A 15,448-nucleotide genomic window follows, 5' to 3' on the forward strand; every position below is an offset into this window, starting at 1 on the left:
GCCATCCTGGAAATTGGCACACTTTCCTGGAATCCTCCTAAACGAAAGCTGCCAGCAACCAGGACCCTGCATGTCCTTATAGCCCCAAAGGCAATCTTCAAACTGACACCCAGACCCTGGGGAAATGATGTCTTGTTCCCCCAGAAAATGGCCTCTTTCAGTATCTTCTCTGCATGGCCGACTGAGGGCGCCATCCTGGAAATTTTTCCGACTTGGATGGATTTCTACTAAACAAAAGCTGCAGACATCCAGGACCATGCATTTCCTTAAAGCCCCAAAGGCCATCTTCAAACTGATACCCAGACGCCCGCAAAATGACGTCTTTTTCCCCCAGAAAATGGCCTCTCTTTGCACCTTCTCCGAGAGGAGGACAGAGGGTGGAAAACATAAAATTGGCCAACTTTCCTGGATTTCTGCTAAACAAAAGCTGACAGCAAACAGGACCCTGCATGTCCCTAAAGCACCAAATGCCATCTTCAAACTGATACCCAGACCCTGGGGAAATGATGTCTTTTTCCCACAGAAAATGGCCTCTCTTTTCACCTTCTCCGAGAAGAGGGCAGAGGGCGCCCTCCTGGAAATTGGCACACTTTCGTGGAATTCTCCTAAACGAAAGCTGCCAGTAACTACGGCCTTGCAAATATTTAAAGCCCCACAATGCCAACTTTAAACTGATTCTCAGACCATTCTGGAATGACATCTTTCTCCTCCAGAAACTGGTCTCTTTCTGTATCTTTTCCGCATGGCCCAAAGATGGCGCCATCCTGGAATTTCTTCCGACTTTGCAGGATTTCTACTAAATAGAGCTGCAAACATCCAGGACCATGCATGTCTTTAAAGCCCCAAAGGCCATCTTCAAACCGATACCCAGACCCTGGGGAAATGACGTCTTTTTCCCCCAGAAAATTACCTCTCTTTGCACATTCTCTGTGTGGCCGAGAGATGGTGCCATCCTTGAAATTGGCACACGTTGCTGGATTTCTCCTAAATGAAAGCTGCCATCATCCAGGACCCTGCATGTCCTTAAAGCCCAAAAGCCCATCTTCAAACTGATACCCAGACCCTGGGGAAACGACATCTTTTTCCCCCAGAAAATGGCATCTGTTTGCACCTTCTCCGCAAGGCCGAGAGACGGCGCCGTCCTGGAAATCGACCAACTTTGCTGGATTTCTCCTAATTGAAACCTGACAGAAACCAGGATCCTGCACATCCTTAAAGCCCCAAAGACAATCTTCAAACTGATACCCAGACCCTGGGGAAATGATGTCTTTTTCCCCCAGAAAATGGCTTCTGTTTGCAACTTCTCCGAGAGGAAGACAGAGGGTGGCAAACATAAAATTGGGCAACTTTGGTGGATTTCTGCTAAACGAAGGCTTCCAGCAAAGGGGACCCTGCACATCCTTAAAGCCCCAAAGGCCATCTTCAAACTGATACCCAGACTATGGGAAAGTGACTTTTTTTCCCCCCAGAAAATGGCCTCTCTTTGCACCTTCTCCGCATCTCCGACAGACAGCGCCATTCTGGAATTTTTCCAACTTAGCTGGATTTTTCCTAAATGAAACCAGACAGCAACCAGGACCCTGCACATCTTTTAAATCTTAAAGGCCATCTTCAAACCGATACCCTGACCCTGGGGAAATGACTTCTTTTTCCACCAGAAAATGGCCTCTGTTTGCTCCTACTTCGAGAGGAGGACAGTGGGCGCCAAACATAAAATTGGCCATTGTACTGGATTTCTCCATAAACGAAAGCTGCCGGCAACCAGGACACTGCACGTTTTTAAAGCCCCAAAGGCAATCTTCAAGCTGATACCTAGACCCTGTGGAAATGACGTCTTTTTCCCCAGAAAATGTCCTCTGGTTTCCCATTCTCTGCATGGCCGACAAATGGCGCCATTTTCGAAATTGGCAAACTTTGCTGGAATTATCCTCAACGAAGCTCAACAGCAACCAGGATCCTGCACATCTTTTTAGCCCCAAAGGCCATCTTCAAACTGATACCCAGACGCTCGCAAAATGTCATCTTTTTCCCCCAGAAAATTGCTTCTCTTTGCACCTTCTCCGAGAGGAGGACAGAGGGTGGCAAACATAAAATTGCCCAACTCTCCTTGATATCTGCTAAACGAAAGCTGACAGCAAACAGGACCCTCCATGTCCCTTAAGCACCAAAGGCCATCCTCAAACTGATATCCATACCCTGGGGAAATGATGTCTTTTTCCCCCAGAAAATGCCTCTCTTTGCACATTCTCTGCGTGGCCATCAGAGGGCGCCATCCTGGAAATTGGCACACTTTCCTGGAATCCTCCTAAACGAAAGCTGCCAGCAACCAGGACCCTGCATGTCCTTATAGCCCCAAAGGCAATCTTCAAACTGACACCCAGACCCTGGGGAAATGATGTCTTGTTCCCCCAGAAAATGGCCTCTTTCAGTATCTTCTCTGCATGGCCGACTGAGGGCGCCATCCTGGAAATTTTTCCGACTTGGATGGATTTCTACTAAACAAAAGCTGCAGACATCCAGGACCATGCATTTCCTTAAAGCCCCAAAGGCCATCTTCAAACTGATACCCAGACGCCCGCAAAATGACGTCTTTTTCCCCCAGAAAATGGCCTCTCTTTGCACCTTCTCCGAGAGGAGGACAGAGGGTGGAAAACATAAAATTGGCCAACTTTCCTGGATTTCTGCTAAACAAAAGCTGACAGCAAACAGGACCCTGCATGTCCCTAAAGCACCAAATGCCATCTTCAAACTGATACCCAGACCCTGGGGAAATGATGTCTTTTTCCCACAGAAAATGGCCTCTCTTTTCACCTTCTCCGAGAAGAGGGCAGAGGGCGCCCTCCTGGAAATTGGCACACTTTCGTGGAATTCTCCTAAACGAAAGCTGCCAGTAACTACGGCCTTGCAAATATTTAAAGCCCCACAATGCCAACTTTAAACTGATTCTCAGACCATTCTGGAATGACATCTTTCTCCTCCAGAAACTGGTCTCTTTCTGTATCTTTTCCGCATGGCCCAAAGATGGCGCCATCCTGGAATTTCTTCCGACTTTGCAGGATTTCTACTAAATAGAGCTGCAAACATCCAGGACCATGCATGTCTTTAAAGCCCCAAAGGCCATCTTCAAACCGATACCCAGACCCTGGGGAAATGACGTCTTTTTCCCCCAGAAAATTACCTCTCTTTGCACATTCTCTGTGTGGCCGAGAGATGGTGCCATCCTTGAAATTGGCACACGTTGCTGGATTTCTCCTAAATGAAAGCTGCCATCATCCAGGACCCTGCATGTCCTTAAAGCCCAAAAGCCCATCTTCAAACTGATACCCAGACCCTGGGGAAACGACATCTTTTTCCCCCAGAAAATGGCATCTGTTTGCACCTTCTCCGCAAGGCCGAGAGACGGCGCCGTCCTGGAAATCGACCAACTTTGCTGGATTTCTCCTAATTGAAACCTGACAGAAACCAGGATCCTGCACATCCTTAAAGCCCCAAAGACAATCTTCAAACTGATACCCAGACCCTGGGGAAATGATGTCTTTTTCCCCCAGAAAATGGCTTCTGTTTGCAACTTCTCCGAGAGGAAGACAGAGGGTGGCAAACATAAAATTGGGCAACTTTGGTGGATTTCTGCTAAACGAAGGCTTCCAGCAAAGGGGACCCTGCACATCCTTAAAGCCCCAAAGGCCATCTTCAAACTGATACCCAGACTATGGGAAAGTGACTTTTTTTCCCCGCAGAAAATGGCCTCTCTTTGCACCTTCTCCGCATCTCCGACAGACAGCGCCATTCTGGAATTTTTCCAACTTAGCTGGATTTTTCCTAAATGAAACCAGACAGCAACCAGGACCCTGCACATCTTTTAAATCTTAAAGGCCATCTTCAAACCGATACCCTGACCCTGGGGAAATGACTTCTTTTTCCACCAGAAAATGGCCTCTGTTTGCTCCTACTTCGAGAGGAGGACAGTGGGCGCCAAACATAAAATTGGCCATTGTACTGGATTTCTCCATAAACGAAAGCTGCCGGCAACCAGGACACTGCACGTTTTTAAAGCCCCAAAGGCAATCTTCAAGCTGATACCCAGACCCTGTGGAAATGACGTCTTTTTCCCCAGAAAATGTCCTCTGGTTTCCCATTCTCTGCATGGCCGACAAATGGCGCCATTTTCGAAATTGGCAAACTTTGCTGGAATTATCCTCAACGAAGCTCAACAGCAACCAGGATCCTGCACATCTTTTTAGCCCCAAAGGCCATCTTCAAACTGATACCCAGACGCTCGCAAAATGTCATCTTTTTCCCCCAGAAAATTGCTTCTCTTTGCACCTTCTCCAAGAGGAGGACAGAGGGTGGCAAACATAAAATTGCCCAACTCTCCTTGATATCTGCTAAACGAAAGCTGACAGCAAACAGGACCCTCCATGTCCCTTAAGCACCAAAGGCCATCCTCAAACTGATATCCATACCCTGGGGAAATGATGTCTTTTTCCCCCAGAAAATGCCTCTCTTTGCACATTCTCTGCGTGGCCATCAGAGGGCGCCATCCTGGAAATTGGCACACTTTCCTGGAATCCTCCTAAACGAAAGCTGCCAGCAACCAGGACCCTGCATGTCCTTATAGCCCCAAAGGCAATCTTCAAACTGACACCCAGACCCTGGGGAAATGATGTCTTGTTCCCCCAGAAAATGGCCTCTTTCAGTATCTTCTCTGCATGGCCGACTGAGGGCGCCATCCTGGAAATTTTTCCGACTTGGATGGATTTCTACTAAACAAAAGCTGCAGACATCCAGGACCATGCATTTCCTTAAAGCCCCAAAGGCCATCTTCAAACTGATACCCAGACGCCCACAAAATGACGTCTTTTTCCCCCAGAAAATGGCCTCTCTTTGCACCTTCTCCGAGAGGAGGACAGAGGGTGGAAAACATAAAATTGGCCAACTTTCCTGGATTTCTGCTAAACAAAAGCTGACAGCAAACAGGACCCTGCATGTCCCTAAAGCACCAAATGCCATCTTCAAACCGATACCCAGACCCTGGGGAAATGATGTCTTTTTCCCACAGAAAATGGCCTCTCTTTTCACCTTCTCCGAGAAGAGGGCAGAGGGCGCCCTCCTGGAAATTGGCACACTTTCGTGGAATTCTCCTAAACGAAAGCTGCCAGTAACTACGGCCTTGCAAATATTTAAAGCCCCACAATGCCAACTTTAAACTGATTCTCAGACCATTCTGGAATCACATCTTTCTCCTCCAGAAACTGGTCTCTTTCTGTATCTTTTCCGCATGGCCCAAAGATGGCGCCATCCTGGAATTTCTTCCGACTTTGCAGGATTTCTACTAAATAGAGCTGCAAACATCCAGGACCATGCATGTCTTTAAAGCCCCAAAGGCCATCTTCAAACCGATACCCAGACCCTGGGGAAATGACGTCTTTTTCCCCCAGAAAATTACCTCTCTTTGCACATTCTCTGTGTGGCCGAGAGATGGTGCCATCCTTGAAATTGGCACACGTTGCTGGATTTCTCCTAAATGAAAGCTGCCATCCTCCAGGACCCTGCATGTCCTTAAAGCCCAAAAGCCCATCTTCAAACTGATACCCAGACCCTGGGGAAACGACATCTTTTTCCCCCAGAAAATGGCATCTGTTTGCACCTTCTCCGCAAGGCCGAGAGACGGCGCCGTCCTGGAAATCGACCAACTTTGCTGGATTTCTCCTAATTGAAACCTGACAGAAACCAGGATCCTGCACATCCTTAAAGCCCCAAAGACAATCTTCAAACTGATACCCAGACCCTGGGGAAATGATGTCTTTTTCCCCCAGAAAATGGCTTCTGTTTGCAACTTCTCCGAGAGGAAGACAGAGGGTGGCAAACATAAAATTGGGCAACTTTGGTGGATTTCTGCTAAACGAAGGCTTCCAGCAAAGGGGACCCTGCACATCCTTAAAGCCCCAAAGGCCATCTTCAAACTGATACCCAGACTATGGGAAAGTGACTTTTTTTCCCCCCAGAAAATGGCCTCTCTTTGCACCTTCTCCGCATCTCCGACAGACAGCGCCATTCTGGAATTTTTCCAACTTAGCTGGATTTTTCCTAAATGAAACCAGACAGCAACCAGGACCCTGCACATCTTTTAAATCTTAAAGGCCATCTTCAAACCGATACCCTGACCCTGGGGAAATGACTTCTTTTTCCACCAGAAAATGGCCTCTGTTTGCTCCTACTTCGAGAGGAGGACAGTGGGCGCCAAACATAAAATTGGCCATTGTACTGGATTTCTCCATAAACGAAAGCTGCCGGCAACCAGGACACTGCACGTTTTTAAAGCCCCAAAGGCAATCTTCAAGCTGATACCCAGACCCTGTGGAAATGACGTCTTTTTCCCCAGAAAATGTCCTCTGGTTTCCCATTCTCTGCATGGCCGACAAATGGCGCCATTTTCGAAATTGGCAAACTTTGCTGGAATTATCCTCAACGAAGCTCAACAGCAACCAGGATCCTGCACATCTTTTTAGCCCCAAAGGCCATCTTCAAACTGATACCCAGACGCTCGCAAAATGTCATCTTTTTCCCCCAGAAAATTGCTTCTCTTTGCACCTTCTCCAAGAGGAGGACAGAGGGTGGCAAACATAAAATTGCCCAACTCTCCTTGATATCTGCTAAACGAAAGCTGACAGCAAACAGGACCCTCCATGTCCCTTAAGCACCAAAGGCCATCCTCAAACTGATATCCATACCCTGGGGAAATGATGTCTTTTTCCCCCAGAAAATGCCTCTCTTTGCACATTCTCTGCGTGGCCATCAGAGGGCGCCATCCTGGAAATTGGCACACTTTCCTGGAATCCTCCTAAACGAAAGCTGCCAGCAACCAGGACCCTGCATGTCCTTATAGCCCCAAAGGCAATCTTCAAACTGACACCCAGACCCTGGGGAAATGATGTCTTGTTCCCCCAGAAAATGGCCTCTTTCAGTATCTTCTCTGCATGGCCGACTGAGGGCGCCATCCTGGAAATTTTTCCGACTTGGATGGATTTCTACTAAACAAAAGCTGCAGACATCCAGGACCATGCATTTCCTTAAAGCCCCAAAGGCCATCTTCAAACTGATACCCAGACGCCCACAAAATGACGTCTTTTTCCCCCAGAAAATGGCCTCTCTTTGCACCTTCTCCGAGAGGAGGACAGAGGGTGGAAAACATAAAATTGGCCAACTTTCCTGGATTTCTGCTAAACAAAAGCTGACAGCAAACAGGACCCTGCATGTCCCTAAAGCACCAAATGCCATCTTCAAACCGATACCCAGACCCTGGGGAAATGATGTCTTTTTCCCACAGAAAATGGCCTCTCTTTTCACCTTCTCCGAGAAGAGGGCAGAGGGCGCCCTCCTGGAAATTGGCACACTTTCGTGGAATTCTCCTAAACGAAAGCTGCCAGTAACTACGGCCTTGCAAATATTTAAAGCCCCACAATGCCAACTTTAAACTGATTCTCAGACCATTCTGGAATCACATCTTTCTCCTCCAGAAACTGGTCTCTTTCTGTATCTTTTCCGCATGGCCCAAAGATGGCGCCGTCCTGGAATTTCTTCCGACTTTGCAGGATTTCTACTAAATAGAGCTGCAAACATCCAGGACCATGCATGTCTTTAAAGCCCCAAAGGCCATCTTCAAACCGATACCCAGACCCTGGGGAAATGACGTCTTTTTCCCCCAGAAAATTACCTCTCTTTGCACATTCTCTGTGTGGCCGAGAGATGGTGCCATCCTTGAAATTGGCACACGTTGCTGGATTTCTCCTAAATGAAAGCTGCCATCATCCAGGACCCTGCATGTCCTTAAAGCCCAAAAGCCCATCTTCAAACTGATACCCAGACCCTGGGGAAACGACATCTTTTTCCCCCAGAAAATGGCATCTGTTTGCACCTTCTCCGCAAGGCCGAGAGACGGCGCCGTCCTGGAAATCGACCAACTTTGCTGGATTTCTCCTAATTGAAACCTGACAGAAACCAGGATCCTGCACATCCTTAAAGCCCCAAAGACAATCTTCAAACTGATACCCAGACCCTGGGGAAATGATGTCTTTTTCCCCCAGAAAATGGCTTCTGTTTGCAACTTCTCCGAGAGGAAGACAGAGGGTGGCAAACATAAAATTGGGCAACTTTGGTGGATTTCTGCTAAACGAAGGCTTCCAGCAAAGGGGACCCTGCACATCCTTAAAGCCCCAAAGGCCATCTTCAAACTGATACCCAGACTATGGGAAAGTGACTTTTTTTCCCCCCAGAAAATGGCCTCTCTTTGCACCTTCTCCGCATCTCCGACAGACAGCGCCATTCTGGAATTTTTCCAACTTAGCTGGATTTTTCCTAAATGAAACCAGACAGCAACCAGGACCCTGCACATCTTTTAAATCTTAAAGGCCATCTTCAAACTGATACCCTGACCCTGGGGAAATGACTTCTTTTTCCACCAGAAAATGGCCTCTGTTTGCTCCTACTTCGAGAGGAGGACAGTGGGCGCCAAACATAAAATTGGCCATTGTACTGGATTTCTCCATAAACGAAAGCTGCCGGCAACCAGGACACTGCACGTTTTTAAAGCCCCAAAGGCAATCTTCAAGCTGATACCCAGACCCTGTGGAAATGACGTCTTTTTCCCCAGAAAATGTCCTCTGGTTTCCCATTCTCTGCATGGCCGACAAATGGCGCCATTTTCGAAATTGGCAAACTTTGCTGGAATTATCCTCAACGAAGCTCAACAGCAACCAGGATCCTGCACATCTTTTTAGCCCCAAAGGCCATCTTCAAACTGATACCCAGACGCTCGCAAAATGACGTCTTTTTCCCCCAGAAAATGGCCTCTCTTTGCACCTTCTCCGAGAGGAGGACAGAGGGTGGAAAACATAAAATTGGCCAACTTTCCTGGATTTCTGCTAAACAAAAGCTGACAGCAAACAGGACCCTGCATGTCCCTAAAGCACCAAATGCCATCTTCAAACTGATACCCAGACCCTGGGGAAATGATGTCTTTTTCCCACAGAAAATGGCCTCTCTTTTCACCTTCTCCGAGAAGAGGGCAGAGGGCGCCCTCCTGGAAATTGGCACACTTTCGTGGAATTCTCCTAAACGAAAGCTGCCAGTAACTACGGCCTTGCAAATATTTAAAGCCCCACAATGCCAACTTTAAACTGATTCTCAGACCATTCTGGAATGACATCTTTCTCCTCCAGAAACTGGTCTCTTTCTGTATCTTTTCCGCATGGCCCAAAGATGGCGCCATCCTGGAATTTCTTCCGACTTTGCAGGATTTCTACTAAATAGAGCTGCAAACATCCAGGACCATGCATGTCTTTAAAGCCCCAAAGGCCATCTTCAAACTGATACCCAGACCCTGGGGAAATGACGTCTTTTTCCCCCAGAAAATTACCTCTCTTTGCACATTCTCTGTGTGGCCGAGAGATGGTGCCATCCTTGAAATTGGCACACGTTGCTGGATTTCTCCTAAATGAAAGCTGCCATCATCCAGGACCCTGCATGTCCTTAAAGCCCAAAAGCCCATCTTCAAACTGATACCCAGACCCTGGGGAAACGACATCTTTTTCCCCCAGAAAATGGCATCTGTTTGCACCTTCTCCGCAAGGCCGAGAGACGGCGCCGTCCTGGAAATCGACCAACTTTGCTGGATTTCTCCTAATTGAAACCTGACAGAAACCAGGATCCTGCACATCCTTAAAGCCCCAAAGACAATCTTCAAACTGATACCCAGACCCTGGGGAAATGATGTCTTTTTCCCCCAGAAAATGGCTTCTGTTTGCAACTTCTCCGAGAGGAAGACAGAGGGTGGCAAACATAAAATTGGGCAACTTTGGTGGATTTCTGCTAAACGAAGGCTTCCAGCAAAGGGGACCCTGCACATCCTTAAAGCCCCAAAGGCCATCTTCAAACTGATACCCAGACTATGGGAAAGTGACTTTTTTTCCCCGCAGAAAATGGCCTCTCTTTGCACCTTCTCCGCATCTCCGACAGACAGCGCCATTCTGGAATTTTTCCAACTTAGCTGGATTTTTCCTAAATGAAACCAGACAGCAACCAGGACCCTGCACATCTTTTAAATCTTAAAGGCCATCTTCAAACTGATACCCTGACCCTGGGGAAATGACTTCTTTTTCCACCAGAAAATGGCCTCTGTTTGCTCCTACTTCGAGAGGAGGACAGTGGGCGCCAAACATAAAATTGGCCATTGTACTGGATTTCTCCATAAACGAAAGCTGCCGGCAACCAGGACACTGCACGTTTTTAAAGCCCCAAAGGCAATCTTCAAGCTGATACCCAGACCCTGTGGAAATGACGTCTTTTTCCCCAGAAAATGTCCTCTGGTTTCCCATTCTCTGCATGGCCGACAAATGGCGCCATTTTCGAAATTGGCAAACTTTGCTGGAATTATCCTCAACGAAGCTCAACAGCAACCAGGATCCTGCACATCTTTTTAGCCCCAAAGGCCATCTTCAAACTGATACCCAGACGCTCGCAAAATGTCATCTTTTTCCCCCAGAAAATTGCTTCTCTTTGCACCTTCTCCAAGAGGAGGACAGAGGGTGGCAAACATAAAATTGCCCAACTCTCCTTGATATCTGCTAAACGAAAGCTGACAGCAAACAGGACCCTCCATGTCCCTTAAGCACCAAAGGCCATCCTCAAACTGATATCCATACCCTGGGGAAATGATGTCTTTTTCCCCCAGAAAATGCCTCTCTTTGCACATTCTCTGCGTGGCCATCAGAGGGCGCCATCCTGGAAATTGGCACACTTTCCTGGAATCCTCCTAAACGAAAGCTGCCAGCAACCAGGACCCTGCATGTCCTTATAGCCCCAAAGGCAATCTTCAAACTGACACCCAGACCCTGGGGAAATGATGTCTTGTTCCCCCAGAAAATGGCCTCTTTCAGTATCTTCTCTGCATGGCCGACTGAGGGCGCCATCCTGGAAATTTTTCCGACTTGGATGGATTTCTACTAAACAAAAGCTGCAGACATCCAGGACCATGCATTTCCTTAAAGCCCCAAAGGCCATCTTCAAACTGATACCCAGACGCCCACAAAATGACGTCTTTTTCCCCCAGAAAATGGCCTCTCTTTGCACCTTCTCCGAGAGGAGGACAGAGGGTGGAAAACATAAAATTGGCCAACTTTCCTGGATTTCTGCTAAACAAAAGCTGACAGCAAACAGGACCCTGCATGTCCCTAAAGCACCAAATGCCATCTTCAAACCGATACCCAGACCCTGGGGAAATGATGTCTTTTTCCCACAGAAAATGGCCTCTCTTTTCACCTTCTCCGAGAAGAGGGCAGAGGGCGCCCTCCTGGAAATTGGCACACTTTCGTGGAATTCTCCTAAACGAAAGCTGCCAGTAACTACGGCCTTGCAAATATTTAAAGCCCCACAATGCCAACTTTAAACTGATTCTCAGACCATTCTGGAATCACATCTTTCTCCTCCAGAAACTGGTCTCTTTCTGTATCTTTTCCGCATGGCCCAAAGATGGCGCCGTCCTGGAATTTCTTCCGACTTTGCAGGATTTCTACTAAATAGAGCTGCAAACATCCAGGACCATGCATGTCTTTAAAGCCCCAAAGGCCATCTTCAAACCGATACCCAGACCCTGGGGAAATGACGTCTTTTTCCCCCAGAAAATTACCTCTCTTTGCACATTCTCTGTGTGGCCGAGAGATGGTGCCATCCTTGAAATTGGCACACGTTGCTGGATTTCTCCTAAATGAAAGCTGCCATCATCCAGGACCCTGCATGTCCTTAAAGCCCAAAAGCCCATCTTCAAACTGATACCCAGACCCTGGGGAAACGACATCTTTTTCCCCCAGAAAATGGCATCTGTTTGCACCTTCTCCGCAAGGCCGAGAGACGGCGCCGTCCTGGAAATCGACCAACTTTGCTGGATTTCTCCTAATTGAAACCTGACAGAAACCAGGATCCTGCACATCCTTAAAGCCCCAAAGACAATCTTCAAACTGATACCCAGACCCTGGGGAAATGATGTCTTTTTCCCCCAGAAAATGGCTTCTGTTTGCAACTTCTCCGAGAGGAAGACAGAGGGTGGCAAACATAAAATTGGGCAACTTTGGTGGATTTCTGCTAAACGAAGGCTTCCAGCAAAGGGGACCCTGCACATCCTTAAAGCCCCAAAGGCCATCTTCAAACTGATACCCAGACTATGGGAAAGTGACTTTTTTTCCCCCCAGAAAATGGCCTCTCTTTGCACCTTCTCCGCATCTCCGACAGACAGCGCCATTCTGGAATTTTTCCAACTTAGCTGGATTTTTCCTAAATGAAACCAGACAGCAACCAGGACCCTGCACATCTTTTAAATCTTAAAGGCCATCTTCAAACTGATACCCTGACCCTGGGGAAATGACTTCTTTTTCCACCAGAAAATGGCCTCTGTTTGCTCCTACTTCGAGAGGAGGACAGTGGGCGCCAAACATAAAATTGGCCATTGTACTGGATTTCTCCATAAACGAAAGCTGCCGGCAACCAGGACACTGCACGTTTTTAAAGCCCCAAAGGCAATCTTCAAGCTGATACCCAGACCCTGTGGAAATGACGTCTTTTTCCCCAGAAAATGTCCTCTGGTTTCCCATTCTCTGCATGGCCGACAAATGGCGCCATTTTCGAAATTGGCAAACTTTGCTGGAATTATCCTCAACGAAGCTCAACAGCAACCAGGATCCTGCACATCTTTTTAGCCCCAAAGGCCATCTTCAAACTGATACCCAGACGCTCGCAAAATGACGTCTTTTTCCCCCAGAAAATGGCCTCTCTTTGCACCTTCTCCGAGAGGAGGACAGAGGGTGGAAAACATAAAATTGGCCAACTTTCCTGGATTTCTGCTAAACAAAAGCTGACAGCAAACAGGACCCTGCATGTCCCTAAAGCACCAAATGCCATCTTCAAACTGATACCCAGACCCTGGGGAAATGATGTCTTTTTCCCACAGAAAATGGCCTCTCTTTTCACCTTCTCCGAGAAGAGGGCAGAGGGCGCCCTCCTGGAAATTGGCACACTTTCGTGGAATTCTCCTAAACGAAAGCTGCCAGTAACTACGGCCTTGCAAATATTTAAAGCCCCACAATGCCAACTTTAAACTGATTCTCAGACCATTCTGGAATGACATCTTTCTCCTCCAGAAACTGGTCTCTTTCTGTATCTTTTCCGCATGGCCCAAAGATGGCGCCATCCTGGAATTTCTTCCGACTTTGCAGGATTTCTACTAAATAGAGCTGCAAACATCCAGGACCATGCATGTCTTTAAAGCCCCAAAGGCCATCTTCAAACTGATACCCAGACCCTGGGGAAATGACGTCTTTTTCCCCCAGAAAATTACCTCTCTTTGCACATTCTCTGTGTGGCCGAGAGATGGTGCCATCCTTGAAATTGGCACACGTTGCTGGATTTCTCCTAAATGAAAGCTGCCATCATCCAGGACCCTGCATGTCCTTAAAGCCCAAAAGCCCATCTTCAAACTGATACCCAGACCCTGGGGAAACGACATCTTTTTCCCCCAGAAAATGGCATCTGTTTGCACCTTCTCCGCAAGGCCGAGAGACGGCGCCGTCCTGGAAATCGACCAACTTTGCTGGATTTCTCCTAATTGAAACCTGACAGAAACCAGGATCCTGCACATCCTTAAAGCCCCAAAGACAATCTTCAAACTGATACCCAGACCCTGGGGAAATGATGTCTTTTTCCCCCAGAAAATGGCTTCTGTTTGCAACTTCTCCGAGAGGAAGACAGAGGGTGGCAAACATAAAATTGGGCAACTTTGGTGGATTTCTGCTAAACGAAGGCTTCCAGCAAAGGGGACCCTGCACATCCTTAAAGCCCCAAAGGCCATCTTCAAACTGATACCCAGACTATGGGAAAGTGACTTTTTTTCCCCGCAGAAAATGGCCTCTCTTTGCACCTTCTCCGCATCTCCGACAGACAGCGCCATTCTGGAATTTTTCCAACTTAGCTGGATTTTTCCTAAATGAAACCAGACAGCAACCAGGACCCTGCACATCTTTTAAATCTTAAAGGCCATCTTCAAACTGATACCCTGACCCTGGGGAAATGACTTCTTTTTCCACCAGAAAATGGCCTCTGTTTGCTCCTACTTCGAGAGGAGGACAGTGGGCGCCAAACATAAAATTGGCCATTGTACTGGATTTCTCCATAAACGAAAGCTGCCGGCAACCAGGACACTGCACGTTTTTAAAGCCCCAAAGGCAATCTTCAAGCTGATACCCAGACCCTGTGGAAATGACGTCTTTTTCCCCAGAAAATGTCCTCTGGTTTCCCATTCTCTGCATGGCCGACAAATGGCGCCATTTTCGAAATTGGCAAACTTTGCTGGAATTATCCTCAACGAAGCTCAACAGCAACCAGGATCCTGCACATCTTTTTAGCCCCAAAGGCCATCTTCAAACTGATACCCAGACGCTCGCAAAATGTCATCTTTTTCCCCCAGAAAATTGCTTCTCTTTGCACCTTCTCCAAGAGGAGGACAGAGGGTGGCAAACATAAAATTGCCCAACTCTCCTTGATATCTGCTAAACGAAAGCTGACAGCAAACAGGACCCTCCATGTCCCTTAAGCACCAAAGGCCATCCTCAAACTGATATCCATACCCTGGGGAAATGATGTCTTTTTCCCCCAGAAAATGCCTCTCTTTGCACATTCTCTGCGTGGCCATCAGAGGGCGCCATCCTGGAAATTGGCACACTTTCCTGGAATCCTCCTAAACGAAAGCTGCCAGCAACCAGGACCCTGCATGTCCTTATAGCCCCAAAGGCAATCTTCAAACTGACACCCAGACCCTGGGGAAATGATGTCTTGTTCCCCCAGAAAATGGCCTCTTTCAGTATCTTCTCTGCATGGCCGACTGAGGGCGCCATCCTGGAAATTTTTCCGACTTGGATGGATTTCTACTAAACAAAAGCTGCAGACATCCAGGACCATGCATTTCCTTAAAGCCCCAAAGGCCATCTTCAAACTGATACCCAGACGCCCACAAAATGACGTCTTTTTCCCCCAGAAAATGGCCTCTCTTTGCACCTTCTCCGAGAGGAGGACAGAGGGTGGAAAACATAAAATTGGCCAACTTTCCTGGATTTCTGCTAAACAAAAGCTGACAGCAAACAGGACCCTGCATGTCCCTAAAGCACCAAATGCCATCTTCAAACCGATACCCAGACCCTGGGGAAATGATGTCTTTTTCCCACAGAAAATGGCCTCTCTTTTCACCTTCTCCGAGAAGAGGGCAGAGGGCGCCCTCCTGGAAATTGGCACACTTTCGTGGAATTCTCCTAAACGAAAGCTGCCAGTAACTACGGCCTTGCAAATATTTAAAGCCCCACAATGCCAACTTTAAACTGATTCTCAGACCATTCTGGAATCACATCTTTCT

This window comes from Haemorhous mexicanus, chromosome 16 (genome assembly GCF_027477595.1).
Source record: "Haemorhous mexicanus isolate bHaeMex1 chromosome 16, bHaeMex1.pri, whole genome shotgun sequence".
Classification (NCBI taxonomy): Eukaryota; Metazoa; Chordata; class Aves; order Passeriformes; family Fringillidae; genus Haemorhous; species Haemorhous mexicanus.